Genomic DNA, 22,500 nt, shown 5'->3' with positions numbered 1-22,500 from the left:
CAAACCTAACAACTTTTTGTTTTTACTTTTACGTTGTTTGAGATGGAAAGTCTCACCTCATCTGAAAATAAACAGCAAATCAGTCAATATAACATTAGAATGGAGATGCTGATGGGATTATTAACTAGATACACGTCTATGTTGGACTAGTAAATAATGAAGCGGTGTAGAGTTTTGTTATTAGCGTTATTCTTTTGTTTGTCAATTAAATCTGGGAACTGGACCTGTCGCGTAATCACGAATGGCTGAATGTTTACTGTTTGCTCTTCGACAGTCATGGACAAACAGCGGCCCGCGGAACTTTCTGAATGGCCTAACGAAAATTCTAGTAGTGTCGCCCATCTGATGCTGAGTCATGTTTCACGCGGCCCGTTTCTCGAGGAAGGTTGCCCATACCTACTTTGCGGGTTATGAAAGAGGCTTTTATCATTTTGGGGACGAGTAGGGCAGTTAAGACTGTGATTCTCTGGATTTTCGCAGTGTCAACGGTTATTGAGTAAGAAATATGGGAAACTCAGAGTATAATAATTATGGTTTCGCTTTGACTAAACTCGAAGGTATTAAACGCTAGAATAAAGAATTGCGGGTGTGTAACGCGCGCGCGCACACACACGCATACACACACATGCACGCACACACACACATACGCACGTACGCAACACATATGTGGGTGAGTGTATTTTGTATATGTATATATGTGTATGATATATATATATATATAGCGAGGGTATGAGAAATATTGATATCTAGAAGACCCAAAGAGTGTTACGTAACGCTAAGTAAGTGCTGAGTATATATATATATATATATATATATATATATATATCGTTTTGGGATTTGGTTTGCAAGATTCTTTATATGAGTTCGTGTGTTGAAGCATATTTGTTGTCTGGGGAGAGTCATTTTCTTTTTGTGCCTTATAATAGTTGAGACTATTGAAAAGGTTGCAAGACGCAACGAAAATTTTAGGAAAATAAAATAAGAAAAAAAGTTGAAATTTTATCGGTGTGTGTGTGTTACATTATAAGGCACAAAAAGAAAATGACCCTACCCAGACACAACAGTATGTATATATAAATTTAAAATTGAAATAAGTTATCATTATTTATAAAAATAATGATAAAGTGGCCAGCAAACATAATTCAAATAAGCAAAATATATAATAACAAGTCAGGGTATAATATGTAGGTGTTTGCTTGAAAGCGGAGTTAAAACCCTCCACAATCGCGCATCTCTCACATTACTGTAAACATAAGCAGAGAATAGAGCAAATGTGTTTCTCTGAATCAAATAGGAGGACTGTTTCGGAGAAATAAACTTGCTATATACTCCGTGTGTGTTTATATGTAGTGAGAGATGCGTAGGTTTGGAGGGTTTTAACTCCTTTTTCAAGCAAAGGGGTACACGCTGTACTCTGACTTATTATTATAATATATATATATATATATATTATATATATATATATTATATATATATATATATTGGCCTGCTCGCTTAGCCAGCGGGGTGGCGTCATTTGAAGGCTAAAACAATGTGAAGTGCATTGTGACCAGCGATGTGTAGCAACATCTGATAGCCTGGTCGGTCACGGTGATCACGGTGATATATATATATATATATATAATATATATATATATATATAATATATATATATATATAAATGTATGTATATTTTTCAGTGTGTACAAATAACATGGAATAGTTACCAGGGTAGCAAAATTTCACGTAAGTGTCAATGATGTAGCAGCCTACTTATAAAGGTAGAAATTCCAGGGTTAAGTGAAATGGTTTTGTATATCATAGATAGATAAATAAATGGAGTTAAACGCAGCAGGTGTTATTCGAATCTTTATACTTCCGAAATATGTTTGGAAGAAGACATTGGTCGGAAGTATAAAGATTTGAATAACACCTACGTATATATATATACACTCACACATATGCACGCACACACACACACACACACACACACACACACATATATATATAGGGGGCGCTGCCGTGGAAACACGTGTAAGTGATGGCAATATGCTGAAGATAACTGTAAGATAAATTATCGATGTGCAAATCTCCATTCTCCTTATTATTAATATTATTTTGCACTCTACGGAACCTTTGCAGTCCGTAGACATACAAGTGTAAACGCACGCACGCACACACACCACACACACACACACACACACACACACACACACACATACATACACACAAAACCGCACGCGCACACACACACATAACGTGCTTCTCCGTAGTGTCTCTCTGACAAACGGTATTGGCTGACCCGGGGCTGTTCTGCAAAAACACTGCCTAAGGTGCCATCGTAATAGAACCAAACCTGAAAGCCAAAATCACATCGTGGCGAAACAAATTTCTGTAACGCAACAAGATACATTGAAGAATCTCTCAAAATAAAATCACTATTTGCAAATATGCAGCAAAAAGCTACAGAAAAAATATAACAAAAATAAATAAATAAATAAAAGAAAAAATATCTAAAGAAATTACAAAATCTAAAGAAATTACAAAAATATCTAAAGAAATTACAAAAATACACCAGAAGTGTTTTTGTCATGTGATGTTGATTGACATTTATTTAATTTTCTGTTACAAAAAAAATAAAATGGAAAATAAAGAAAAGAAATACCGCATAAACTATGCGTGATTAAGTAGTTCAAGATGTAACATAATATTTCTGCATTTAATGTCTTCGTGTCTGTCTGTTCATATTGATTGCAAAAGACAGTGAAATGGTGAAAACAGTAGAAAGACGAACTGAATATTCTGCGGTAGCTAGTTGCTTCCTTATTATATTAAGAGTTTTCATTTTACTGAGCTCATCTTTCCCTTTTCTTCTCCTCATCCCCACTTAATAATAACAATAGGCCAATTTTGGAGTGTCACTAAAGACGTATATGGAACAAAATCCTGGGCTTGGTTAGAAAAGGGACAGTTAAAAGAAAGAAACAAAGAGCCTAATTGTAGCAGCCCAAGATCAAGCGATAATAACAAACAACTTGAGAAAAAAAAATGTATGTGGAGAGAATGTGTCAGAAAAATGTAGAGCCTGTGAAACTTTTAAGAGACAGTGACGCACACATTGTGACAGAATGCCCCAAGTTGGCACAGGAAGATTGTAAGAAATGGAGGCACGACCAGGTTGTAAAAGTTATATACTGGAAACTGAGCCAGAAGTGGGGATTTGAAGCTGGAAACACATGATACAATCATCGAGTCGAAATAGTAGTTGGAGTTTGAATAATTCATCTCTGGAATCATGGTTGTTTCGTTCAACATCCTTAAACAACCATTATTCAGGGACCTTTTGAGCGGGACGGGCTACTCGACCCGATGAAAATTCTAACTGCCCCCCACCACCTGCCAAGGTAATGCGCTGTTTATCGTGATATGAGATCACCTTGTCGCACACATAAGGTTGTGATGCATGTGTTTAGTGTACCCTTATCAGACGGGTGAAGGGAAAATCCCAAATAATCAACCACCTCCTCATCATGAAAGTGTATGGCAAAGACGAGACACAAATGAGTTCCTTGGTGAACAAGGTCCACCGTTTTAGTACTGATATTAGAATGGAAATTAGACTCAAGAAGTGAGGAGCAATCTACCTAAAAAGAGGCAAGGTACAGACCCGAAAGGATGAAAGGCAAATTCGACCTCGGTGGAATTTGAACTCAGAACGTAGCGGCAGACGAAATACCTATTTCTTTACTACCCACAAGGGGCTAAACACAGAGAGGACAAACAAGGACAAACAAACGGATTAGGTCGATTATATCGACCCCAGTGCGTAACTGGTACTTAATTTATCGACCCCGAAAGGATGAAAGGCAAAGTCGACCTCGGCGGAATTTGAACTCAGAACGTAACGGCAGACGAAATACGGCTACGCATTTCGCCCGACGTGCTAACAGTTCTGACAGCTCGTCGCCTTATGTTTTCTATTTTTCTGTCAGCTCTTGCATGTTGGTTGCAGTCGCTATTTAGCTCTAATTAACCTTAATTAAGCAGTTCAATAACCAAATCATGACCGTACCGCCCTTTATTCTAAATTTAGTGTCAGACTAATTAAGGGTTGAATGGCATATCACGAGGGGAGAATTAGCTGCAATTTCTAACAGATCTAGTGATTATGCAGACGCTCTTTCGTAGGTAAGTTGAATGAAGTGCTGTTGAGATTTACCCACAAAGGAGCAAAATATTTTCAGTGTCTGTAATTTCCGTCTTGCACAGAAAGATTTTTGTTTTTAAAGAGTAACCGCAAGAGAGTGTCGAAAAATATAACCAAGTTTAACTGTGAACAAAAGTAGTTCCACTGTAGGAAAGATAAAGAAATTCATAAATGAAAACTAAAATAAAATAAAGAAAATAAAATAAGAAGCAAGCAAAAGGACAACTGAAATATTACATTCGGTGTGAACTTTTGCTATTCAGTTTCATAACGAAAAGAAATTATGAATGTAATATCAAACTAAAAGCTGGTACAACCACTGATATCGGAAATAAACTTTGTATGTATATATATATATATGTGTGTGTGAACATAATTGTGTTACAGTTCGTTTTTTATGTGTTACTAATTTCATCTTCTAGATCGCCCTTAGCTCACCCAACCTAGGAATTATTGAATAGAATGTGACTCAGTGCTTAATACCTAAATAACTTGTAACAGGAGGAATGTTTCGAAGAAAAATAAGGTGTTTTATTCTACAGGTAAATGTTTGGATTTATTAAATTCTTTATTTCTGTAAAACAAGATGCATAATCCACCAAAGAAGAAGCATAAAAAATAGTAATAAACGGCGGCATCTGTTTGTTTTGCTAAAAGAATAAGAGATGGCGGTGGTGGCGATGGCAGTGGAATGCACAATATCGGTAAAAAAGAAAGAGTTAATGCGAAATAATATCAAACAGTTGCAAGCATTGCTGTGTGGTTAAAAACTCACTTTGCAATAATCTGGATCCAGGTTCAGTCTTCCTGCGTGGCACCTTCAGTAAGTGTCTTTTTTTTTATAGTCCCGGGACCACCAATGCCCTTGTCAGTAAATTTGGCAGACGGAAGCTGTGTGGAGGCCCGTCCTATATATATATATGGTTCTATTTATATATGGTTCTATATATATATAAGGCGGCGAGCTGGCAGAACCGTTAGCACGCCGGGCGAAATACGTAGCCGTATTTCGTCTACCGTTACGTTCCGAGTTCAAATTCCGCCGAGGTCGACTTTGCCTTTCATCCTTTCGGGGTCGATAAATTAAGTACCAGTTACGCACTGGGGTCGATATAATCGACTTAAATTCGTTTGTCTGTCCTTGTTTGTCCCCTCTATGTTTAGCCCCTTGTGGGTAGTAAAGGAACATATATATATATATATATAATATATATATATATATATATATATATATATATATATATATGGTTCTTGGTCACAAGCATTTGTCTTATGAAGAAAGGCTGAAGACGCTCGACCTTTATTCTCTAGAAAAACGACGACGCCGTGGTGATCTCATTCTTGCTTACAACATCATAAGCGGAAAGTGTAACCTCTCGAAAGAGCTGTTCTTCACTCCTGTTCCAGAGCGTCGGCTGCGGGGTCACTCCGAAAAGCTCTATCTGCGACAATTTCATCTCAATCGAAGGAGAGGGGCTTTCTCCGTCCGGGTTGCGGATCCGTGGCATAAGCTGCCGGACAAGATAGTGAAGATGCCGACGACCGCTCGGTTCAAAGTCTCTCTTGACCAGAAATGGCTTGAACTCTTTGCATGAACACCCTCCCTGTACATAACTCCATGTCCCCCTACATGGCCTTGCTTTTTGCTTTTTGAGCCAAAAAATTAACTATATATATATATATATAATATATATATATATATATATATGTAAGTGTTTGTGTATTTTTGTGTTTTTAAGTGTGTCTCACGCATTGAGTGAAAGAAGCTACACAAAGATACCTGTTGAAGTTGAATATTAAAGATTCGAAACACAGAGAAAGATACCAATTATATTAATATGATATTAGCTAGACTATTAGAAGCCAAAATATCACTGAAATTAGTCCCTGTTTATTAACATTTTACATTTGATTAAATAATGATTCTGTCATCGCAACCCGTTCAGAATTATACTGCAGTCCGTAGGGAGACCCGTTGACGTCGAGGCTCACCAATGGCTAAATATCTGTCAAGTTACGCCAGCTCGAAAATTGTCAATATTTCACAAATGGATTGTTTTAATTAGATCAGAATAATGAAACACAAGGGATCTAAATACATAATTACACTTTCTGATAAATTTCTGCTATTTCTTAATAACTGGATATAATTGCTGTGACGAAAAACATTATAATAATGAATTTTGTTTAACGTTTTAATAAAGTCAAACATTTGGTGCGTGTAAGTAAAAGCATTACTTCCTCTTCTTCTTCTTTCGCCCTTTTCAAGCCTAGCCAGGCTCATGGGCCCGGTTTCCCGGTTTCTGTGGCGAATGTGTTCCCCCTCAGTTGGACGGGACGCCAGTCCATCGCAGCGTTACTCAAGAAACAGGAAGAGAGAGTGAGAGAAAGTTGTGGCTAAAGAGTACAACAGGGGTCGCCACCACCCCATGTCGGAGCCTCGTGGAGCTTTTAGGTGTTTTCGCTCAATAAACACACACAACGCCCGGTCTGGAAATCGAAACCGCGATCCTCCGACCGCGAGTCCGCTGTCCTAACCGTTGGGCCATTGCGCTTCTACAAAAGCATTACTACATAACCCTTCTGATTTCATCGAATCAGGCGATATTTAAATACAAACAATTGTCGTACGAGTTTATAAACTGTTGTGGGTTCAGCCAGCATCCTGAACGGGACAGTTTCTCCCATTTGAATAATCATCAAACAAAATAATCAACCAGCATTTAAAACGGATTCCGCGAAGACTTTGAAGGAAATAGACATCTTAGGCTTGGGATGACAATAATAAAAATAAATAAGTAAACAAGGTATCACCTTCATATTTTTTTCTATTCTAGGCACAAGGCTCGAAATTTTTGGGGAGGGGCAAGTCGATTAGATCGACCCCAGTACGCAACTTGTTCTAAATTTATCGACCCCGAAAGAATGAAAGGCAAAGTAGTCCTCGGTGGAATTTGAACTCAGAACGAAGCGGCAGACGAAATACCTATTTCTTTACAACCCACAAGGGGCTAAATACAGAGAGGACGATCAAGAACAGACAAACGGATTAAGTCGATTATATCGACCCCAGTGCGTAACTGGTACTTAATTTATCGACCCAAAAAGGATGAAAGGTAAAGTCGACCTCGGCGGAATTTGAACTCAGAACGTAACGGTAGACGAAATACGGTTACGCATTTCGCCCGGCGTGCTATCTGTTCTGCCAGCTCGCCGCCTTCTGGTACTTAATTTATCGACAACGAAAGGATGAAAGGCAAAATCAACCTCAGCGGAATTTGGCATCATCTTCATATTAATTTTCTCTCGTTGGGTCGTTGCACTCATGATTCCAAGATCGTGGTTTTTATTCTCGGATCGGCCCGTGCGTGGTGTTCTTCAGCAAAACACTTCCTGTGACTTCGATCACTTTGGTATCTGACGAGTGGCACACTGCGCATCTGTACGGACGATGTCGGTTTGATGGAGAAACTGAGCTAATGTGCAACACAAACATATGATCACCATTCACAAGCGATCTGTGCAGATTGCTCAGCAAGAAGTTGCGGAACACTCATCTCTTGCCAAGGACAAAAGACTTCAATTTTCTTCGCAACAGCCCCCCCCCCCCACGCCAATATTTTTAATGTCGAGCTAACAAGAAAGCTCCTCTGTGATTGTTGGACCTGCTGAAATAGCAGAGATATCTCCCTCAAGTTCCATCTACCGCCTTAAACAAGGAAGGACAAATTAAATGATGTGGTCTTAGACATTCCTAACGAGCTGCGATGGTAAGAGGAGGATCCCTTTTGATAAGTACCAAGCTTAACAAAAAAAAAAAAGAAAAAGAGCACTATGCTCCATTCCTACGACTAAAAATTCTTCAAAGCAGTGCCCCAACATGGCCGCACTCTAATGACTGAAACAAGTAAAAGAAAAGAATAAAAAAATAAAACAAAACACATTTAATCTGAATGGAAGGAAGGCAAATATATTTTCCTCCTCCTCCTCCTCCTCTTCCTCCACCTCCTCTTCTTCTTCTTCTTCCTCCCCCCTCCACCCCCCATCTTGTTTTTCTTTTCTTTTCCCCGTCCGCTTAAAGGATTTGCTTGTTTGTAATTGTTCTAAAGCCAAACGAGCAAGAGAAGAGAAAGTCAGCATTGGACATGAAATACAAATGTTACAGAGGTTAATAAAGATACGAAGTCGATTGTAGGTGAGATATCCATAGAGCGATCCCATGGAAAATAAGACACAATTTATGTATATGTATACGTGTGTGTGTGTGTGTGTTTATGTGTGTGTGTGTGTGTGTGTGTGTGTGTGTGTCTGCGATTATAAAAAATATAAATATATATATATATATTTATAAAACAAAAACAGAAATATCGGAGGCGGAAAAAGCGAAGATTATAATATTGTTGTCGTTGATGATGATGTTGATGATGATGATATTCACACATGACGATGATGAAGATGAAGATGAAGATGATGATAGTGGTGGTGGTGGTGGTGGGGAATATATGATAGTGGTGATGATGCTGATGATGGAGACAACGATAATAATAATAATAATAATAATAATCATGAGAAATCTGATGAAGATAAAAGTACTTCGAAGTGAACCCGCTGGTTTATTTATGTATGTATGCACGTGTACATGTATGTACATACACATCGAGGCACACATACACACATATATATATATATGTAAATATGCTTGTATGTATGTATACATGTTTGTATGCATGTATGTATTTTATATGTGTATGTATATGTGTGTGTGTACGTAAAATGAAGCATACTTTTAGCCGCAGTCGTCTCCGAAAAGTCGTTCCTACATTCATACATACATACACACACAGATACATACATACATTGATGCAAACACTCACACACGCACACAAACACACACACACACACATACATATTTATATATATCGTTTGTAAAAAACATAAATCTGAAAGAAGCACAATCTAAGGCAGTGGTTTTCAACTAGGGTTCCGCGGAACCTTAGGGTTCCGCCAGTACAGTCCTGGGGTTCCGCAAGAAGTTACAAAACTGCTAAAATCGGCAGTAAGTTTTAAGTCTCCTGTGCAGATATTTGTGCATAAGACTATTAAATTATTGCACAGGGGTTCCTCGAGCCAGTGAAATGTTTCCTTGGGGTTCCGCTCCACCAAAAAGTTTGAAAATCACTGCTCTAAGGTGTCTAGTAGTATATATAGAAAATGGGGAATGCCGGTTTATGGGATTACTTTAGGTTTTCCGTCCATAAAGGGTTTAGCTTTATGGCATATCATCAGATCCCCAAAACCTGTTTGCCTTCTCAATATTTATTTTTATGTTCAGTTATCATCCTTGCTGCTAAAGGCACAAAACCCGAAATATTGGGGAAGGGGACTAGTCGATTACAACCACCTCATTGTTTCACTGGTACTTAATTCATCGACCACGAAAGGATGAAAGGCAAAGTCCACCTTGGTGGAATCTGAACTCAGAACGTAGAGACGGACGAAGTGCCGCTAAGCGTTTTTGCGCGGTGTGCTCACCACTTTTCTTGTGTTCACTTATAATAATGATACAATTTTGTATTAACCTGATGGGTTACTCTATATATTTGTTGAGTACAAATTTATTTCTTGACCAAGAATATTATAATATTATTGTCAGTGATTTCGACGTTTCGGCCAGCTTCGGAGATGGCTTAACTCGCGGAAACTTCAAAGTCATTCTGAATAATACTTTTGTCAAAGAATATATATATATATATATAAATTAGAAAAAAATTTATATATATATATATTTTGTGAAATTTGATTTAGTATTTCCTAATTGAATTTTTCCCTGTAAGTTTGGAATAATATTCCCTCATATTATATATATATATCCTTTCATCCTTTCGGGGTCGATAAATTAAGTACCAGTTACGTACTGGGGTCGATGTAATCGACTTAATCCCTTTGTCTGCCCTTGCTTGATCCCTATATGTTTAGCTCCCTGTGGGCAATGAAGAAATAAATATGTAATGACTTGTTATGTTTTACCCAGTGGTTCCCAACGCTTTTAGTTAAGCAAGTTTTCCTACAGTCCCCTTTTAATATACTTATGTGTGTGTGTGTGTGTGTGTGTGTGTGTGTGTGTGTGTGTGTGTGTGTGTGTGTGTGTGTGTGTGTGTGTGTGTGTGTGTAGGTGTTTGCATGTGTGTACGTGTGTGTGTTTGTGTATACATGTGTGCGCATGCGTATGTGGAAGTGCAGGAGAAAGGGAGAGTGAATGAGAGGGAGTGATAGAATGAAAGTCCATAAGCTTTGAAAATATTCAACTTTTCCACATTTTCTTATTGAAACAGTAAACAAACACACCCACTCTGCCTCTCTCTATCTCTTTCTCTATTTGTGACTCTCTCTCTCCCTTTCTCTCTTTGTGCGTGTCTCTCTCTCTGCCTCTCTCTTTGTCTTCTAAACTTCCAAACAACAAAACCAAATTAATGGAAAAATATTAAAAAGTATATAAAAGAAAATATAAAGAAATAAAATGCGTACTGCACGCGCGTAAACCTCTACAACATGCACACCCACACACATACACACAACGTGTACACACACACACACACACATTTGCGTCTTGTTCTGAAGGTTTCAGAGAAGATCAGTCATCAATTTATCAGTTCATCTTTGAATGCGAACGGTTAGAAACGAAACTACGTGTTTATATGTAAAAACCTTGATTTACGGATATGAATTATTAAACGGGATGAATTGTGTACAATAGGATGTCATCTGGCCCGAAAATATCAAGTCATAGATTTCCGGATAAAGATCAAATTTTGCTACAATTTGAATATTGATATCTTTTGACGAATTAACGAGATTCATGCTTATTTCGGAAGGATGATGAAGGTTGTAGCTTTTATCTCGAGTCGCTTCAGAGGTCGCATTTATGAATATTGATGCCACCGATATGTTGCTCTGATCAATGCATCGCATTAGCCTGGTATTAGATATTCTAGTACCTAGTCTTGGAATCCGTATTTGGAAAAGTGCATCCCACTTCAGATTTGAACCCGCAGCCGATTTCTTTCGCTCTTTTACTCTTTTACTTGTTTCAGTTATTTGACTGTGGCCATGCTGGAGTACCGCCTTTTAGTCGAGCAAATCGACCCCCAGGACTTATTCTTTGTAAGCCTAGTACTTATTGTATCGGTCTCTTTTGCCGAACCGCTAAGTTACGAGAACGTAAACACACCAGCATCGGTTGTCAATCGATGTTGGGGGGACAAACACAGACACACAAACAAAATACACACACACATACATATATATACATATGTACGATGGGCTTCTTTCAGTTTCCGTCTACTAAATCCACTCACAAGGCTTTGGTCGGCCCGAGGCTATAGCAGAAGACACTTGCCCAAGGTGCCACGCAGTGGGACTGAACCCGGAACCGTGTGCTTGGTAAGCAAGCTACTTACCACACAGCCACTCCTACACCTCATAGAAATAGATAGATAGAGAGAGGCAGAGAGAGAGAGAGAGAGAGAGAGAGAGAGAGAGAGAGAGAGAGAGAGAGAGAGAGAGAGAGAGAGAGAGAGAGAGAGAGAAACAGATCACGAAAACGTGTACGTAACACTGCGTGTATTAGAAAGCCTAAAATTTGATGTTGTTAAACTGCTACTTAAGGTTTTCACTGTGAAACTAATTATGTGCGAATATGTGATGCTCTTCGCACACAAGAAAATCAAAATTATTTCGAAATGTCTTATGGTTTGTTGACCACAATCATACGACAAGTGCCCCTCATACTTCTGTCCATGTAGAGAATTTATAGAAATATGTAATGACTTGACCTTTTCACAGTAGTTCCCAACGCTTTTATTTAAACGAGTTTTCCCACAGACCCCTTTTATATATTACAGAGATGTAATTGCATAGCAAGTGACCTGATCTGAAATCGTGTGCTGGAACGAAAACAATTGCAGCGTGGAAGGTGTTTATAAGCCATTTAAGGAACACACAAAAACCGTTAGATTCACTTCAACATTTAAATTTAATTTGTCAAAATATTATCTGTTTCTTTATTACCCACAGGGGGCTAAACATAGAGGGGACAAACAAGGACAGACAAACGGATTAAGTCGATTATATCGACCCCAGTGCGTAACTGGTACTTAATTTATCGACCCCGAAAGGATGAAAGGCAAAGTCGACCTCGGCGGAATTTGAACTCAGAACGTAACGGCAGACGAAATACCGCTAAGCATTTCGCCCGGCGCGCTATCGTGTCTGCCAGCTCACCGCCTTTTCGAAACCAACACACACACACACACACATATATATGCTAACCTTTCATTAAGGTAATACATTTATAGAGGGTGGAGTGAAATTAAACGCAAAGATCAAATAACTTAAGTCTTTGTAGCACAAATATATTCGGTTTAAAACTCACCATAAATATATAGCAATATACTTAATCTTACCCGCTTTATTTCATATATTTACATGTCAAGAATAAGATTTCATTTAAGAAAGTTTCTGCTGTTAGAGTGTCAACTTAAAACATTGTGTAGTCATTTATCATAATAAAGTCGGATGGCCATACAGTTTCTGTATCAAACCTTTTATAATACAATTGTAGACATTATGTCAAAAATTGCGAACAAAATAGACTTGTTTGATTTATAATACTTTGTAGCTGCAAATATTTCTGTGCATTAAGGTGACGCACTGGCTCAAGCGTTAGCAGACTGGACAAAATGCTAAACGGAATTTCGTCCGTCTTTTCGATCTGAGATCAAATTCTACCGAGGTCCATTTTGCCTTTCATTCCTTTTGGGGTCGATAAAATAAAGTACCAGTTTAGCACTGGGGTCTATGCAATCGACTTAACCCTTCCCTAAAATTATTGCCGGGTGACAAAAATCGTGACAATATTTCTGTGTATTTATAAGGCGGTGAGCTGGCAGAAACGTTAGCATGCTGGACGAAATGCTTAGTGGTATTTCGTCAGTCTTTATGATCTGAGGTCAAATTCCGCTGAGGTCGACATTGCTTTTCATCCTTTCGGCATCGATGTATCAGTTGCATACTGAGGTTGATCTAATCGACTGGGCCCCTCCCCCAAAATTCCGGGTCTTGTGCCTAAAGTAGAAAAGAATATTTCTGTGTATTTAATTCGGAGGCGAATTAGAGGAATCGCGATAATACCTGGTTGATCCTGCCAGTAGTCATATGCTTGTCTCAAATTCGATACACCAAACCACCCAAGTACACACGATGAATTTACACCTTATCCACCCATTTCTGTAAAGCTTCCCATCACATAAGTCCACACTAAACAATGTTTCTTACCCGGATTCCATCCCATCCGAACTCAAGTCGCCCACATTTTCTCTTAAGACCCAATCTATAAAAAAAAAATCTAGTTGAACAGCCGTTAATCGCTACACTCCTCCTCCTCCACCTCCTCCTCCCATACATCCTCTTCCCATACCACCACCTCCTCCTCTTTCCACACCTCCTCCTCTTCCCACACCTCCTCCTCTTCCCACACCTCCTCCTCTTCCCACACCTCCTCCTCTTCCCACACCTCCTCCTCTTCCCACACCTCCTCCTCTTCCCACACCTCCTCCTCTTCTCACACCTCCTCCTCTTCCTCCTCCGCCTCCTCCACCTCATCCCATACATCTGCCTTTTCCTCCTCCCATACCTCCGCTTCCTCCCATACCTCCTCCTCCTTCCTCCCACACACATAGTCATCCTCCCACCCCCTTCCAAGTCACAAACAACTTCGTAGTTTCTTGATAAACATGTAAATACGTTGTGTTCTCGCCAATTCCCGTGTAGTCACACAGCATGAGGTGACTGGTGTCGTGTTTTCAAGAAACAATAATTGATTGCGCTTTAAAAGTTAACTAAAACCGTTCTAATGGAGAATATTGGAGACATTTACGTAAGGTCAGAGGGCGTTTAGTGTCGGAAACGGAAAGTAATCAACTGTACAGGATACAACAGAACCAAACGTCGACAGATTATTTGAACTAAAATGGCAGCTGAAATATTGAAATAACGATAGTGGTGTACATATATTTCTTTACTACCCACAAGGGGATAAACACAGAGAGGACAAACAAGGACAGACAAACATATTAAGTCGATTATATCGACCCCAGTGCATAACTGGTACTTAATTTATCGACCCCGAAAGGATGAAAGGCAAAGTCGACCTCGGCGGAATTTGAACTCAGAACGTAGCGGCAGACGACATACAGCTGGCATTTCGCCCGGCGTACTAACGATTCTGCCAGCTCGCCGCCTTTATAGTGGTGTACATCGTCTAGAAGTGGAGTTCAGATGTATGATGATGATGATGATTGTTTCAAATTATGACCCAGGGCTAGCAGTTTCTGGGTGCGAAGTTTGGTCCATCACCTCGATGTTGGTACTTGGCTTGCGATTTATTTTATTGACCCTGAAGAGATGAAAGACAAAGTTCACTCCAGCGGAATTTGAACTTAGAACGCAAGAACCGGAACAAATATCGCAAAGCATTTTTTCCGACGCTTTAGCTATTCTTTCACCTAATAATCTCTCTATATAAACGGCAAAATATGTGTGTGTGTGTGTGTGTGTGTGTGTCCTTTATACAAATCCACAATTTTTCAGTTAGAGGGCTCGCACTTTCTATGGTCATTCAAAACCGTCCAAGGGTGGTCGTGCACATCTTTACATTTCCACAGTCACCCCGCAAAGCCATTAAAAAATCAGCAGAAGTGATATTTTTGTGAATTTTCTATCCAAAACCCAATCAAAATGCCCGAAACTTGATACGCCAATTGAATGCCAGCTAGCTGTATGTGATTGGTCGGAGATTTGGACAGTACTCGCGTGTATGTGCGCAACGTGGGCGTTGTACTGAGATTATTTTCATGCAGACTTGACCCATATTGCCCTCCAATCAACCTTTCTATCACCGCCTTCAACACCCTAAGTAATAAAAACAACAGAAAACCATTTTTTCGGCAAACCATTTTTTTTTATTCTGCAAATATCGAAATCAAAAAGCAGAGAACCGCAGGTTATCATCACTCCAGAACATCAAATATTATTTCAGATAAACAAGACTAAACACATACTGTTTTTTTTCGGCCATGTCCTCATCAACTTGAAGTTCTACATAAAGGGGAAGGTGGCGGTGGCGATCGAATCGGTTTTTCTCTGTTGAATTTGTTGAAAAATAACGGTAGAGAGAATTGCTTGAGCGAACGGGCTTCTTAGTGCTTGTTGGTCGAAGATTACAACTAGGAGAAGGGATTTACCCTTCGTAGTCAAGGGTAACCCTAGTTTTGTGGAGCTTTCTATTTAACCCCTACGTTGTGTCCTTTTCAGAGACGCCAACCTTCATTTCTTTAGTGTACAGTTGTTTTCTGCTCCCGAGTTGGTTTTTTTTCTTCTGAATCTAATCGGTACAAAACCCCACCGTTTATTATAATCTAGTAATCCGTTCATATAATATCCTCTTATGTGTTGCCCTTGTGGCAAATATAGAATTCGTATATTATTATTATTATTATCATCATCATCATCATCATCATCATCATCATCATCATCATTATTATTATTATTATTATTATTATTATTATTATTATTATTATTATTATTAGCACGCTGGATATAATTCTTGACGGCATTTCGTCTGTCTGGTGTGTTTGCGTCCCCCTAACTTAGCGGTTCGGCAAAAGAGCCCGATACAAAAAAGTACTAGGCTTACAAAGTATAAGTCCTGGGGTCGATTTACTCGACTAAAGGTGGTGCTCCAGCATGGCCGCAGTCAAATGACTGAAACAAGTAAAAGAGAGAAAGAGAGTAAAAGAGGCAGGATTGTCCTGGATTAAAAGCTAACAAGAACAACAACAACAACAAAAGGAGATGCCCTTTATTGTAGCTAGAGCGAAACTGTTTAAAATACGATAATGGTCACGATTACAGCGTGTTGGATGACAAAAACAAATCGTTGAGCGCCGATCCACAGCTCCGGAACAAGACAAAAAAGAACAAGAATGGTAGCAGCGGTTACAGCAGTAACCACAGCAGTAGCCGCAGCAGTAGTAACGGTTGAGGCAGTAGTAGCAACTGCGGTTTTCTGGAACACCCCACCCAAAACAAAATGTGTTTTATGCAAATGTTGTTGATCTCGAGTTGTTCAGCCGTCTCACATATTGAGAGAGCTTGTGTTTTCATTTCTACTTCTTTGTTGCCAGGTAACTTTATGTGGAAATATGGTAAAATGGCTCTGAGCTGAACAAAAGTAGTACAGTTATACATATATGCATGTGTACATACAATCATATATACGTGTATGTACATATACAGCCATAAATGCATATATATATATATATATATATATATATATATATATATATATATATATATATATATATATAAACCTATACATACATACACACACACGCACAACGCACACATATGTATATGTATATATATCTATACACACAAACCTATACACACACATGTATATTTATACACATACATCTGTACATATCTCTGTCTGTGTATATATACATGTACATATACGTATATTACGTATATATATATATATATATATATATATATATTATATATATATTATATATATATATATATATATATATATATATATATACATATGCATGTGTATACCCATATGTATTTGAATGTGTATTATATATATATAAACATATATATATACATACACATACACACAAATATATGCACACACATATGTGTTGATAGACAGACAGACAGACAGATAGCTAGCTAGATAGATAGATAGAGAAATGGAAGAAGAGAGAGCGAAAGAGAGAGCGAGAAAGAGAGAGCGAGAAGATAGAAGTCTAAACACAAACATACATATCCAAAGAAGTATTTTTGTTACTTGGTTTTATTGTTTGTCATTATAAAGTCGTAAGGCTTGTTCTATCCATGATTACTGCTGTTTCATTTCAAAATGGAACTAATAGCAGGCAACAGAATATTGTTCTGGAAAATTACAGTCTTGGAAACTTATACAGTTTCAATATGTAACACCTTACCGTTGAGAAATCTTATACAACTATTCAACAGATTAGCGTTAAACCACTTAAAGTAATTGTTGTTTGTACAGAGATTTGAGAGACAACCTCAGAAAATTACAGACGTATCGTATAACTAGATCTAACATCACTTCAGTACGCTTTATATTGAAGATAATAGGAGTTTGAAGAATGTGGTAGTGTTTATGATGATGGCGATAATAATAATTATTATTTCCGAAGCAAGGCCGCAAGTTGGGTAAGTGTTAATTCATTAAATTGACCGGAGCGTATCACTGGTTCTTTATTTTAACGAAGCTGTTAAGCATGAAAGGTAAAATCAATTGAGCGGGATTTAAAGCCAGAACGTAAAACCGGAAATAAATAAATAAATAAATACCGCAAGTTATTTTGTTAATTTCTTTGCGATTCGGTTATTCTTTACGCATGAAAATAATATCAATTGTAACAATAATGGCGGGCATTATTTATTATTATTTATTATTGCAAATATCGGCTACAATGCAAACGAAAATACATTCATACAGAGATGTGTGTATGTGTGTGTGTTTGTGTGTCTGTGTGCGTGTGAGTGTGTGTACGTATATATATATAATATAATATATATTATATATAATATATATATATATATATATATATAGTGTAATAAATAAAATATATGCATACTACAAAACATATATGTACGTACCTACATCTACATGTATATATACATGCATATATAAATATATATATACGTGAGTAGAGGACACCGCAACTAGACGTAGAACTCAACGAAAAACGAAAACGGACAAAACAGAGACGAAACGAAAACGGGAAAAACATTATTTTTTACAACAGAAAAACAAGGTACAGGACACACCACACAAGGAAAAAATCCCCAGTCATCAGCTGTCACTAGCTAACTCAAGCGTGTTTCGAAGGCAGTACGTATATATATATATGTATGTATGTACGTATATTTATATATATGAATAAATGTGTGTGTATATATATATATAATATATATATATATATATATATATATATATATATATATATATATATAAATACATAGTTAATCCACATGAACAAAGAGAAAACACAACAACGCGAGGACGTGGAACAAGTATAGTGTTATTGGACGCTCAGGAAAGGAAAGAAAGAAGGAGGATTTAACGTTTCGAGCGGAGCTCTTCATCAGAAACATAGGAAAAGGAAAGATCCAAGGAAGGGAAGACGGAGGAAAAAAATCGCCAACGATACACACGCGGTCATGGAATATATATAAATCTATAATCAAGGGTACAAGTACCAGCGTTGCTAGAAATAAGAGTCGAAAAATATTCCAATAAGCCACAATATCACTGTAAATTTAACACGTGATATGGGTATACCTGTAAAATCATTTGGGTTATTTTTACCCCGCAATGGTAGATTGGCTTTTTACTCGCTCCTCGATTACGTCAGCTTGTTAAATTTACAACGATATTGTGGCATATTTGAATACTTTTCGACTCTTATTTCTAACAACGCTGGTACTTGTACCCTTGGTTATATATATATATATATATACATGCATACACTCACACGCACGCACACACCCACACACACACGCGCGCGCATATGAAATATATTTCTGTATGAATTCATTTTCGTTTGCATATGCAGCCGATAATTGCAATAGTAATTAATAATAATTAATAATGAATAATGCCCGCCAGTATACATACACGCAGGTGTGTATACGTAGGTGTGTATAAATGAGCGATGAGAAATAACTAAGAGTGGGCGGTGGCTTGTAATTTTACAACACATACGAATAAAGACACCTTTTTGTAAAGAATAACAATGGGTCATCTAAAAAGTGCTCTTCCGAGGCACAGATCCAAGCGAGGTTGTTTATGGAAGACCAGCAGTCGTCCATACATACCAGTCTCCCCTTCTCCGTGCCACCGATGTTGTCCAAGGGAAAGGCAAATAGGCCGATACAGCTTTGCACCAGTGACGTCGCAACTAATTTCTATAATTGAGTGAACTGGGGCAACGTGAAATAAAGTAGAACCTTATCTCCATTAATTAAGGGATTTAAATTTATACAAGAAGGAGTAGAACACATGACTGGCGTAGGTAATTTGCAAAATTTGAACGAAAATGAGCTAAGAAAAATAACTCAGATTTACCAGAGCCATGCATTTGAAGAACATAGACAAATACAGGTATATCAAATATCATACAGCATAAATTCTTGAGTCATTTAAAATATCTCCTCGCTAGAGAATATGCCACAATTATCAAATGGCAATTTAGATTAGCTCCACTCAGGAAGGAGAGATAATTTCAAGAAGCAAAAGTTCTCCAAAGTTGGTATGCCATTAAGGAAAAGGACAGGTCATTGTGTAGAGAGATAAGAGGAGAGTTGTGGACACATGTTTCTGGCCGTCATTAGTAGTGGGATCGACCTCGTGTCCCCACATTTGTGAAACAATTCTGTTAACCAGTCGGCCATACTGTATATATATATATATATGTATGTATGTATGTATGTATGTATGTATGTATGTATGTATGTATGTATGTATGTATGCATGTATGTATATATATGTATAAATATGCATGTGTGTGTGTATGTGTGTGTGTATGTTTATATATATATTTCAACAATGCGGAAGTTTTATTCATCAAAGTAAGTACCACTACAATCAACACATTTTTGCCAACGAGTTACACGTTTGTTTATTTCGCTATCATAAAAATCTGGAGTTCTGGAGCTGATGAACTCTTTGAACAAACTTTCAGCATCGGTTTGATTTTTGAACTCAAGGTGCTTGAACCATCAAGGTGCTTGAAAAAGTGGTAGTCGGTAGGAGAAAGGTCTGGAGAATAAGCTGGGTGGAGAAAAACGTCGTAGCCAAGTCCCCCCAACTGCTGGAGCGTCGTTAGTGAAACGTGTAGTCGATCATTGTCATGAAGAATGATTGGCCATCTACTGTTGACAAGTCTATGACGGAGAGGTAGCATTTTTCGTTCATTTTGGAAATTTCATGGCAATATGTTTCTGCAGTAATGGTTTTTCCGGGTTTTAAAGAGTTATCGTGGATGAGTCCAGCAGTACATCACCAAACAGTCAACATAGCCTTCCCTTTGAAGAGCTCGGGTTTAGGGAAGGTTTTCGGTGCTTCATTTTGGTTCAACCACTGCGAAGAACGTCGACAGAAGACACACGTGATCGATTTTTAAAAAATGATGAAAGAAGGTCTACAAGCTGCTGTCTTACAGCTTTATAAACAGAAACAAAACAGTTGATGGTTTATAGTTTTGTTTCTTGGGAATTAAAAGAATTCACGTTTGAGTGATCTCTTCGAATGGTCTGTTCGAGTGCTGTGTGCCTTTGAAATATACACTCATACCTCGGTACTAGGGATCACCCTTTCACGGATTTCGGAAGTAGTGGACAAAACCACAGCATATCAACAACATCTATCCACTGTCCCTGGTAAGTCTGATTTAAAATGCTGGATTACCTGTATTTTAGTGAATATTTGCAGTGTACAGGTATTTTACATTGTCAGATTGGATAGTGTGCTTGATCAAAAGTACAGTACTGTATTTATTTCGTAATGTAATTGTTGATATTAGCCACTTCTAATGTAACCTAACCTTAGTGTCGGTACCTACGGACAATCAGCTTCATCCGATCAATGTTCCCCACCACTTTAATAGTACAGTGGTATGAGGGTATTTTTATTCTGCCTGACGCTAGAAATAGTTTATTTACACTTAGGCTGGGACATAAGAACTTTCTGCAGCTAGAATATCATAATATTTAGTATATATCGAAAGAAAATACTATAATTGTCTACAAAAATAAGAACAAAACGAAAATTCCTGTTCTCAGTCTTCAAGGAAGCTAACAGATATAAAAGAGCAGTTGAAATAATAATCAGTTGTGAATAGAATGGAGAAAAGCTAACAAAATTATTAAATAAATACTAAAAACTAAGCTGAAAGCAAGAATATAGAATGTCATTTTAAGATAATGACAGGAAAAGCATCTCCTTCGTGCCGAAAACACAACACGAAGAACGAACCAGGCGGGGGCGGTAAATATCGCACAAAATGCAACGGAGAATCACAGAGCTCTAAACAGAAATCGAAGTAGATTCAAGAGCAGCAAAAAAGCAAATCCTTCATAATAGAAGTCCCCAAACGAATATAATGAAGTCGAAATCAAAACGTTACTGCACAATATGAAAGACGTGAATGTTGGCAGAAAACAATCACTGATATTGTCTGTGGCTGCCCAGTTTTAGCTAAATGCCTATCTGTCTGTATGTATGTATATCTGTATGTATGTGCGTGCGTGCGTGTGTGTATGTATTTGAATATATATATATATATATATATATATATATATATATATATAATAATAATATATATACATAATACATACGTACATACGTACATACATACATACATACATACATACATACACACACACATATATGTATACACACACAGAACACACACACACACACACACACACACACACACACACACATATATGATATTTGCAGAATTCGAGAGAACCGGGTATTTTAATAGTGAAAGCACCAAAGTAGCGTCGGTTATAGCGCTACTGTGTACAAACAATGTATAACAACAAATACGTACTCACTAAAGCAAATACGAATCTGTTCTCCAGTTATGCATACATTCACAATTGGCTGAAGAAATACTCAACGAGTCATGAAGGTCATACATAGGTATACTCAATCTACCTATTGCGCCGCCGTCTATAGATTCCAGATCCAAACGAATTGCTGGTTCAAAGTTAGGTAAAGAATAAAAATGAAAACAAATGGACTGCTGTTCACTACAGCTGTTTCGGAGATTTTTTTTGTTTAATGAAGAGAAGTGCTACATCTAGCAAGAAAAACTCGTTTTCATCAGATGAATACAGACAGAATTAACACTTATAACTTCTCAAGTACATACTGCCAAATGACTCAGCCACTCTTGACAAAAGTAAATCTGTGGCCTCCGTAATTATGGTAAAGCTATATATGTATATATATAAATATATATATATATAGCTCGACTTGGAGTAACACACCCCGTCGAGTAAAGTTACTTTAGAAATTCCTCAGTGGAACCCCATTTCGGTCGCCTATATTCGCGGTCGTACGCTTTCAGTCATTCTTCACCATAGATAATGATAGGCACGAAAACCGAGTTGAAGATAGAAAGTTTGGTTTATTTATGTAT

The 22,500-nt window shown here is 37.8% G+C and overlaps 1 protein-coding gene across 1 annotated transcript in view; it reads right to left on the bottom strand.

Moving 5' to 3' along the window:
* The window catches only part of LOC115218068 (neuropeptide receptor 15-like), a 204,557-nt gene that overhangs the window by 132,858 nt on the left and 49,199 nt on the right, over positions 1 to 22,500 (bottom strand). The gene's annotated exons all lie outside the window — the stretch shown is intronic.

Source organism: Octopus sinensis, linkage group LG12 (genome assembly GCF_006345805.1).
Source record: "Octopus sinensis linkage group LG12, ASM634580v1, whole genome shotgun sequence".
Lineage (NCBI taxonomy): Eukaryota > Metazoa > Mollusca > Cephalopoda > Octopoda > Octopodidae > Octopus > Octopus sinensis.
Note: the sequence above shows the minus strand (reverse complement) of the source record. Positions and strands in the feature narration are given on the sequence as shown.